The sequence below is a fragment of the Neltuma alba genome, unplaced genomic scaffold, assembly GCF_004799145.2.
Source record: "Neltuma alba isolate B1F8T4 unplaced genomic scaffold, ASM479914v2 tig00010169_pilon, whole genome shotgun sequence".
Classification (NCBI taxonomy): domain Eukaryota; kingdom Viridiplantae; phylum Streptophyta; class Magnoliopsida; order Fabales; family Fabaceae; genus Neltuma; species Neltuma alba.
The window spans coordinates 261,016-272,505 of record NW_021635112.1 but is presented as its reverse complement, the minus strand read 5'-3'; positions in this window follow the sequence as shown (position 1 = coordinate 272,505).

The following is an 11,490-nucleotide window of genomic DNA, read 5'->3' as shown; positions in this document are numbered from 1 at the left end:
GTGAGTCAAGTTGTGACTAGAAGGATGTGAGGTCACGACTTGAGGGGAAAAAATTTTTTGAGTTCAGAAAGGCTCAAGGTCACAACCTGAAGATAGTGAGGTTGTGACTTGGTTCCAGAAATTTTAGAAAACATAGAGTGAACCAGTTCGTTAAGAAACTAGAATTTTGCAGCAAATGTGATCTCAATCAAAATCACAACCCTAGTAAGAGAAACACTACCTACCCCGATAAAATGCAGAAAACTAAACCAGGAAGAACAGCAAAACTGAAAACGAAAAGGGAAGACCAAACAGACCTTAAGAGAGCGGAAGGATGGAAGAACTGAACACAAAGTGGATAGAGGGCCTGATTTCGAACAGTAGGAGTGAAACTTTAGAGTGGAGGCACTCAAAAAACAACAAAGACTAAGAAATAAGAGCAAACTAAATAGTTATGGAGGAAGCAAACCGTTAAATAGGAGTTGAGCAGTTGTGACTCTAAAGGGAAATTGAAGAGATGCAGCTGTTGAAGAGTTTGGGAGTGGAGGGTCACAACTTCATAGAGAAAACTAAAACGTTGGAGGGTCGTAACTTAAAGGGAGACAGAACGTTGTGGTTAAAAAGGGGACTGGAGGAAGGGTTGTGTGATTTTATAGGAAGGAGATAGGGTTTTGGGTCCTTAGGACAAACAAGGGTGGAATCCAGGGTAGGTTCAAGGGGCAAAAAGGTAATTAGAGTGGAAATAAGTAAGGGTAAAGAGGTAAACTCACAGAAAAATCCTTAATTTTTCATGTTAGGTCACAACCTGAGGGATTTTAGGTCACAACTACAATAGACAGAGGGGGATGTAGGGTTTCAGAAAGGCTCCAGGTCGTGACCTGAAAAACAGCGAGGTCGTGACCTCAACTCATAGAGAGCCTTTACCTAGTTTCTTCCCTAAGTTGTGACCTGAGATAGCGGGATCACAACTTCAGCTCATAGAGAGCTTCCCCCTCAGACTAACCTCTAGGTCACGACCTGAGAGTAGTGAGGTCGTGACTTAGAGTCACAGAGAGCCCTCTGACTCTCTAGACCCTGAAAAACCTCTAAATAAAGACCCTACACTAAAACCACTTACCAAAATACCTACCATAACAACCCAACTCAACAATCCATCACCAGATTATCAATAATTCAATACAAAAACTCAAAAACAAGTTATAGAAGATTGGGGAAATGCTTTTAAAATTTTCAGAATTTTTGAAAAATTTTCCAAAGTTTCAGCAAAAACCACCCATGAGAAGGAATAACCCAACAACCAAATCACAAAACCACTTTTAAACCTCCCTCTCCTACACACTCAAAGCAATGTTCTCATTACAGCACGTAGCCTAAAAACAAAAACAACGAAGGTGGGAGTTATGGAGTTCAATTCAGGATTGAAGCATGACACATCACCTGTCTAGAGAGAAGAAAAGAGCTAAGTACAAGGATGGGAAAGCTCAATAATGCAATTAAGTGTGTGGTGGTGACAGAAAAGAAGCATAATCACAATCACATCAAACTCAAGGCTAGGGGAGATTATTCAAAACAAACAAAACAATAGAATTTAAAACTACTTTTACTGAGGACATCACTTTCACAACCTCAAACAATCAAAGAAAGATAATGTAAGCACAAGTAAATTCATATGAATAGTAAGAGGTAAAGGAAAGGGACGACCTGGCCTTAAGAAGGCAGTGCGGGCTCTTCGTAGAGCTTAAGGAGATGACCATTGCACTGGAACATTTTTACCGTGGCCTCCTCCTTTAGCTCTATCATCCTGAAGTCGAGCACATTTATGAAAGTACAGGGTATATCCCAACTCGCCTTAAATTTACCCTTCTTGAATTTGAATCGAGCTTGGTATCTTAACACCTTCTCACCCTCCTTGAACTTCTTCCTCAAGATATTGGCGTCATGGACAAGCTTGGTTTTCTGCTTGTAAATGTCAAGGTTATGGTAGGCGTCTAATCGCATTTCTTCCAATTCTTGAATTTGAAGGAGTCAGTTCAGGCCAGCTTCCTCCAAATCAGCATTGCAGCTCTTAACCACCTAGTGTGATCTATAATCAAGCTCTATCGGAATGTGACAAGACTTCCCATAGATGATCTGGTACGGAGACATTCCTATTGGTGTCTTGTAAGCAATACGATAAGCCCATGATGTATCATCTAGTCTCAAGCTCCAGTCTCTATTAGAGGGTTTCACAATACGCTCTAAGATATATTTAATCTCTCGATTTGACACCTTAGCTAGGCCATTGGTTTGAGGGTGGTACGGGGTGAACACTATGTGGGAAACCCCATATTTAGCCAATAAGTTATTGAGCAACTTGTTACAGGAGTTGGTTTCCTGATTACTAATTAACACCTTGGGTACTCCAAATCTACTGAAGATGGTAGACTTTAGAAATATAGAAACCGTAGATACATCACCTTTTCATGTGGGGATGGCTTCTACCCATTTAGAGAGGTAATCTACAGCTAAAAGGATGTAGGTGTAACTGTGAGAAGGTGGGAAGGGGCCTATAAAATCTATTCCTCAAGCATCGAAGATCTTACAAAACAAGATAGGTTGCTGTGGCATTTCATTCCTTCTACTTGCCCCCCAAATCGTTGGCATTTATCACATGCCTTACAATAAGTGAATAGGTCTCTAAACAGGGTGGGCTAGTAAAAACCTACATCTAACACCTTCCTAGCTATTTTTCTAGCACTAAAGTTTCCCCTACATAAAGTGTTATGGCAAGCTTCCAGGATGGCTTGAGCCTCTACTTTAGGAATACACCATCTAATCACTTAGTCAGCGCATAATCTCTACAGGTGCAGTGGATCCCAAATATAGTAAGAGGCTTCACTCTTAAGCTTTTGACCCTGAAAATTAGTTAGGTAAGAAGGGATTAGACCAGTAGTAAGATAGTTTTAGACTAGTAGTAAGATAGTTAACTAAGTGAGCGAACCATGGTTGAGAAATAGACAATGCATATAAAGATTAGTCAGGGAATGAATCACAGATAACATGAGAATCTAATACTCCTCTCGTCTCTAGTGGTAGCCTGCTCAAGTAATTTGCTATATGGTTGACATTACCGGCTTTGTCTTTAACTTCCACATCATATTCTTAAAGCAGCAACATCCACCTCAAGAGCCTCAGCTTCGATTGAGATTTGTGGAAGAGATATTTCACTACTCCGTGATCTGTAAACATAGCCACCTTGGAATTTATGAGATAGGGTCTAAACTTATCAAGTGTAAAAAAATTGCAAACAATTCTTTCTCAGTAGTGGTGTAGTTTCTTTGAGCTGCATCTAAAGTTTTAGAAGCATAGCCAATTACTTCAGAAACAGAATTCTCCCTTTGACCCAACATTGCCCCCACACTCAAGTTCGAAGCATCACAAGAAATTTAGAAAGGCAAATCCCAGTTGGGAGAGGTCAAAATAGGAGGAGTAACCAACCTATTCCTCAATTCATCAAAAGCAAGCTCACATGCATGGTTAAATTGAAAATCAACATCTTTTTATAGTAGTTTGAAAAGAGGTAAAGCAATTTTATTGAAATCCTTGATAAACCTTCTATAGAACCCCACATGTCCTAAAAAGGACCTCAACTCTTTCAAGTTAGTAGGGTAGGGTAAAGAAGATATCACCTCTACCTTGGCTTTATCTACCTCAATTCCTTTTTCAGAGATCAAAGGACCTAGCACGATGCGTTAATTAACCATGAAATGGCATTTTTCATTATTCAAAATCAACTTTTTCTCAATATATCATGCTAAGATCTTATCAAGACTTTTCAAACATTCTTCAAAAGAATTTCCATAAACAGTAAAATCATCCATGAACACATCCATGTATTTTTCAATAAATTCAGCAAAAATAGACAACATATAACGTTAGAATGTGCCAAGGGCATTACAAAGACCAAAAGGCATTGTCTTGTAAGCATAGGTTCCAAATGGACAGGTGAAGGTGGTCTTGTCTTGGTCTCTAGGGTCTATGTGAATTTGGAAATATCCAAAGTACCCATCTAAGAAGCAGTAATGACTCTTCTCTGCTAACCGTTCAAGCATTTGATCAATAAAGAGTAAGGGAAAGTGGTCTTTCCTGGCAGACTCGTTCAGCTTCCTATAGTCAATGCAAACTCTCTATGAGTTTTGCATCCTAGTTGGGATGAGTTCATTATTCTCATTTTTTACTACGGTGATCCCACTCTTTTTCAACACGACTTGTACTGGTGACACCACTTGCTATCAAATATAGCGTGCATAGTTCCAGCCCTCAGAAGTTTGTTTACTTCTTTCTTAGCCACATCAGAGATTAGAGGATTCAACCTCCTTTGGCTTTGTTTAATTGGCTTGGAATCCTCCGTTAATAAGATCATATGGGTGAACATAGTTAAGTTAATTCCCTTAATGTCAGCTAGTTGCCAACCCTGAAGCCTCCCTATTCCTTCTAAGGACTCCCCTTAAACTAGTCTCTTCATGTTCAGTTAAAGAACTAGAAATAATGACAGGCAATTTATTCTCAGGCTGAAGATAGGCATACTTGAGATTGGGAGGTAGGTCTTTCAGTTCTAAAGTTAGGGGTTGAACAATAGAGGGAATTAGAATAGAAACATCAGTAAAGTTAGAGAAACTCCCCTTTGTCGACTCTTATGAAATGCATTTGCCACCTTCACTTGAGTCCATTATGCTTGCCTCAAGCCTATGGATGTTGCACTAAGCTCGAGTTGGTCTACAGCAGCAATAACCTTGGGTTGGTTTGCCTCCATACCTATATCATTGTTAGAGATTAGATCATTCAAAAATCACAAGGTATAGGGTGTAATTTTTGAATGTATATGAGTAGAAATTGAGTCAGAAAGTGTTTGCCGTTTAACCAAAGTCTTCAAGACATGAGGTGATGGAACAGTTGAAGTCTGAGGTTCAAGAGGTGAAACAAGGGGCTCAGGTCGTGACCTCACATCTCTAGGTCATGACCTCACTTCACGGAGGCCATCTTCTTGACAGTTTTTGTTTGAAGTCATGACTTGAGAACCCTCAGGTCGTGACCTCAACTCACAGAGGCTCATATCCTTAGATTTTGCTCCATTCTCAGTACCCACTACTTCTTGAACACCTGTATCATTAGCTAACAGACCCACTCCAAGGCAAAAATCATTTATGAACGCAGAAATGGAATCAAAACTTGATAGAAAAGAAAAATCTTTAGAAATAAAAAGCATGCTATCAATTTCTAAAGAAATAATGCATGGCACCTCATTTCCACGGGAACTAGAAAATGAGTAAATAGAAGAGAGGGAATTGAAATATTCATCATATGCACTCAAAGACGAGTCAAGCTCATAAGATTCATGTGATGGTACAGCAGAAGAATCAATCAATTTAGGTGAACACATGTCATAACCATCATGTATATACAGCTAATGCTTATCCCTAGCTTGCTCAATAGCTAAATCAATGGCATTTAATCCCATGAATACAGAATTATCAAAGGGGTAACACATGGATTTATTCATAATAAAAGTTACAACATGATCTCCTACTTCTATTGTTATATACCTATACTTCATGCTTATGATGGTTTTGGAAGTTTGCAAGAAAAGTCTTCCTAGAATTAGAGTACTCTCATTTGCAAGTTCATTGGACATATCTAGAATATAGAAATCAGCAGGAAATACTAGGTCTTTAACTTGAACAAGAATGTCCTCTATGATTCCCTTAGGGTACCTAATAGACCTATTGCTAGTTGGAGTACTACACTTGTGTCCTTGATGTCATTTACCCCTAAAGCCAAATAAACCAATTAAGGCATGACATTTATAGCAACTCTTAAATCTAATAATGCTCCCTTAATGTGAACCTTTCCTATGGTATAGGGGATGGTGTAAGATCTAGGATCTTGGCACTTAACAACTTTGAATAAGGATGACACATTGACACTCACTTGAATTCTCTCAAGAGGCCTAAACCTTTGCTTGTCATTACACAATTCCTTTAATAATTTAAAGCATTTAGGGTTTCCTCTCAAGAATTGAATTATGGGCACATTAATTTCCAATTTATTAAATAAAGTGTAAGCATCAGTGGCAAATTTAGCATCAAACTTTTTCTTACCAGAGAAATAGGCTTTAGGGAAAGAAAGATCTTTAGCACTTACCTCTTTACTTAAAGACTTAGAGGCTCCTTGCACGCTAGTCTCTACCTTCTCCTTTTGTTTGCCTTTGTAAGCTAAGCTCTCTATAGTGTTTTCATCTTCTGATACAGCTTCTTGACGTACTTGGTCTTGTGCTTGAGTTGACTCTTCTTCTAGATTAGTTTGTGCTTGTGCCCTGTTCAAGAGCTCTTCTTCTTTTGAGCTTTTAGACTTGCCAAGCCTCATTAGGGAAAGGGGAGGGCTTCCTACCTCTTGATCACTTTCAACTCTATCGGCTCTTTCACCTTCAAAATGAACCTTCCTACCACTTCTTAGGGTTATTGCATTGAGGCCTTTTGGGTCGATCACTGTATTGGAGGGAATGCTTCCCTCACTTTTGGCTTGTATGTCATTAACCGCGTTAGACAGTTGGGTTAAATGACTAGTGATATTGGTGTTCTTCAAAGTAAGCTCCTCTAATTTCTTGTGCACATCTTAGTTATCCTTCTGTATCCCTTACAAGATGGTGGTTATAGAGACAAATTTGTCATCACTCTCCTTTATTCGTCCTTCGATATCTGTCACTTGTGCAGCCATACTCTTCAATAGTTAAGAAGTGTCATCCCCTCATGGCAGTGGTTGAGATACCATAGCATTTTGTGGCGTTGTCACTACTGCTCTTGAATAATCTTAAAGATTGCTTGAGGAAGTTCCAGCACGGTGAAATTGATTGCCTTGGAATTGATTTGGTCTATTTACTCCTCCTCCCTATTTAAAATTTGGGTGGTCTCTCCAACCAGGGTTGTATGTATTTGTGTAGGGGTCCCTTTTCTAATATTTCCCCTCTCTTTCTTGGTACATAGCATTGACTTCTTCAAGCAGCCCGAGACAGTTCTAAGTTGTGTGCATCAGAGAGTCACAAACCCCACAACTTATAGCCACTAAAGCAAGAGACTATGGCTTGTTGGAGTGGAGACTTTCAACAGTGTTTGCAAGCTTAGACATATCTTGTGCTAGTTTGACCAACAGTACATCCCTTTCAGTTTTGTGGTCTCTTGTATCCCTTCAGCCTACATGTTGTTGGTTAAGAGCAAAAGTTCTAATCAGTTCCCATACAGCTCATGGTTCCATATTCTCCATGGATCCATTTGTAGTGGCATTCGAGACTTAGGCATCATATGTCAACAACCCATTGTAGAAATACTGTACCAAGTACTCCTTAGGAATTTGTTGATTAAGGCACCAGGTAAGCATTTCTTGAAATCGGCTCCAGAATTCAAAGAATGACTCAAATGGTTCTTGATTAGCCACAGAAATTTCCTTCCGGGCAGCTAAAATCTTGGTGGAGGGGAAATACTTATCCAAAAATGCTTTCTTCAAAATAATCCAAGATTCATAGGCATTGTCCACATAATGCAGTAGGTTCATGTACCATTCTTTAGCCTTTCTCTTGAAGGATAGATGAAACACCTTACACATCACCATTAATACTTGCATCCACTGGCTTTATGGACAAGCACTGCATGTAGAGAGGCCGGCTGTAACATCCCAAATTTTAGCTCATAGATACAAGTAATAACACAAGGAAAGGATGATTACTAAGTCCAATGCAATGAAAGTCCTGGAGATCCCTTAGAAGGAAAAAGATGTTTTTCAAGGGCAAATATGTACAACTATAGTGTTCGAGGACTAAACAATGACGAACTGGAAACAACCAAGGGCCAGAGGTTATGCCAGAAACTTGCAAGAGATGGCTCTGAAGGTTAGGCCTAAGGAGGGACTAAATTGCAAAGAAGAGATTCCTAGGCCAAGTAGGGACCTAATTGTAAATAATAAAAATTCTGGTCGACCAATGTTCAAAGTTACCAAAAATGGCCCAAATGTTTTAGAAAAATTCTAGAAAAATGGGAAAGAATCCTAGAGCCGATATAAGGCTAGAAATGACAGAAACGCCCTGAAGTCATTCCAGGGTTTTGGACAATTTCAGATAGTAACTTAAATTGAACTATTTAAGCTATAAGATGGCCTCAAATAATCAGGAAAACTGGAGAACGGTAGTTGAGGAATTTACACATATTGTAAAATTAATTCCGTCCCCAGAAACTGACAAGGTTAGCTTTAATTAAATTTAAAGCCTATTTATACCTTATCCGGGAAAAGTCAAAATAGCTATCTAGAGTTTGACTTGTCACCCGAGAAAAATTAAAGGAATTTCACGTGATGAAAGGGAAAGAATGAAACCCGAGACAGATCAACGGAGTTACGAGCTGATAGGAAGAATTTAGAAAAGGTAACCCCGATTAAGTATTATTTAATAGTATTTCTGGGAAAAGGAAAAAGAAAATATCTAAAGGCCTTCATGATGGCGCTGAGTCAGTATGCTAAGTCACCAAATGCAATCATGACACCTACGAGTCATCATGATGAGTCACCAAATACAATCATGACAGCTATGAGTCATCATGCTGAGTTAGGAGAAGATATTTATGGACAACATACAAATCAGAATGTAGTATAGGAATGTTTTAGACAGTTCTTTGTCTGCCCGTTATAGTGAAATCTCTACTGCGTGACTCAGTAAGGTTAAGTAGCCTATCAGTAGAGCTAATTATTTTCATCTATGCTCCTCCAAGATGGCTCCATATATGTACTTAATTAGGATGAGAAAATAGTGCCAGGACATGTCCCAGTGGTACTGGGTCAGTCAGGACTTAAAAAAAGTACCCGATATGGTGCAGAATGGCAAAATAGGTAGAGGAATGCCTAAGGGCTATATTTTGTACGAATTTTATATTAATTTCCTCCCTATTTTAATGCCAAAATGATGAAGGAATATAGAAGAGACAAGTGTTTGGTTAAGTTGGATTAAAGACATGTGGCTTGATGATGTAAGCGTGATGTCATCAAGATGAGGTAAGCATGATGTCATAGGACACATGTCATCATAAGATTAAAAAGAGAAAATGGACGGTCCAGATCAAGCCACGTATTTTTAAGATCAACGGCCGAGATTCAATCTTGTTTTCTATAAATACCCCTCCCTACCCCTCCATTTCATCCAAGCTCCTTGTACCTATGGGGAAGCTCTTACAAAACAGTTTCTAGATAGAGAAAGAAGAGGGAGAAAGAAAGGCCAAGTGGTCCCAAACCAAATTGAGCTCTAAAACAAGGTATGTGTGCTCTTTTTGATGTAGTTTTCACTACCCATGTTGTTGTTGAGTTTGGTTATAGATTTTAATGGTTTTTAGGAGCTTGAAATCCTATGGGGAGGTGCTACATGAAATTGATTAGAATAGGAGAAGATGAAATTGATGTTAGAAGCATGTTTAAAGGCTTGGAAACAACAAGAATCAAGTGGTCTGTGTTGATTTTGCAAGAAATCCAACTTTCCCTTAGTTTGTGATTCTGTTCGGTTAGGATTGGATTTTGATTATTTTGAGCTTTGAAATGGATTCTACACACAAAATTATGCGGGAACAGTATGTGGAAATAATTTCAGGAAGGTTGGAATTGAAACTACAAAATTAGAGTTTAAGTATGTTCAAGAAAGAATCAAGTAGAGATAAGTTGATGACTTGATTCTAATAATTATTTCGCATCATGTATTGATGTGTTTAGGACCTTGGAACATCCAAGAGGATGTTTAATGGTGTTGATCAAAAATCCATAGGGTTGGAAAGACAAGGAAATCAAAAGAAAAGCAAGAGGAAAGCTATGTTACAAGGCAGTAAACTTATCTATAATGTGTGCTTGATATGTATGCTTGCGTGATGTGGTTGTATTGCCATGATGTGACTAAGTTATGATGGAATGTTTACAAAGTTATGTTTACAAGTTTATGTTATGTTTTGCCTTGGCAATATGTTATGAAAGCATAAAATGCTTTAGCTTAATTTTCATGGCATTCATGTGTTAATGTTATAATATGTCATGCATGTGCATTATGTATTACATGCTTATGGGTAGTGTTTGCTACTGAGATTCTCCTAAATCTCATCATCCCTTAATAATGCCTAATAGGTACTACAAGCTTGAAGGAAAAATCAAGAAGTGGAAGTGCAAGATAAGGGGAAGAAACTAAGCATGTCTTATGTTTCCATAACATGCTATGTTATGTAACTATTATGTTAGTCGATATTATAATCGTGTCATGCATATTTGATGATGTTTAAAATATTTATGGTATGTAAGATGGCATCAGATTATGTATGGAAATAGTATATACAATGACAACATGGGAAATGCAAGAAATGAATTTATTTGAAAATATGAATTAAGTTAGAGAGTTAGAGAGTCCCTAAATGAGCCACGAATTGGTGCCAATGATGAGACAGAGCAAATGAACGAATTTTGCCATAAAATTTGGTCAGTGTTTAGAGCACACCCTGAGCTTTAAAAAAGTGATAGATCACATAAATGGATGTGTATGCTAAGAGTTATGACTGTTCAAAGTTGACACAGGACTTCTCGAAAACACTATTTCGACCAAATAAACAGTAATCTTTGAGGAATAAACTGTATGAATTGGTAGGGTTTAAGTCTAGATTGTTATTTTTTCCTTGTAGAGAATTGAAAGAGCTTTATGTGAAAATTGGAACCACTCCATTTTAATTTTTCTAGAATTAGTTATGATTTTTCAAAGTTGGTTCTCAAATTCTAGAATGTGCAATGAACCGTGATTGTACAAGTCAAACTTTAAAACTTGATTTTCTAATCTTAAGGCCAATGAATGTGGTTCTAAATGCTTTCGTATAATGCGTTAAAGTGTATAAAAGTAAGGTGTGACACCAGAGATAAAGGTATGGATTTTCTCTTGCAAGACCATGAAATTTAGGTAGTGAGTGGATCAATTGATCTTTAATTTCAAAATATGCATTAAAAGTAGAAAAAGCACCAGGCATAGGATAAAAATTCCCATCAGATTGAGTTAATTCCTTGATAGTTCTACCCCTAGGTTGTCTAGGGATCTTATTCTAGCAATTATTCTCTCCCTACCCCTCATTACTACGATTATTAGGTCTATCATGATTACCATTCCAATTCTCACCATTAGGGGGTACTTTAGCCATGATTTCCTCTTCTACTTCCTTACTCTCACTAGATGAATGGGATTGGTCTCATAAAATGAGCGGGCTATGAGACGCTGTATGTCTACCTCTCCTGCCTCTATGTGCTCTAGGCATGTACAATTACTCAAAATCAAGCACAAATAGAGTAAAAGAGAAAAGTTTTGTCAAAACTTGGTATTTACCTAGTGTGTATTTCAAAATTAAGGCAAACTCAATGATTTCAAATAATGTTCAGTGGGTTTGTGTGTATGAAGTGCTATACACTCTCAAAGTATGTGCAGCAAGT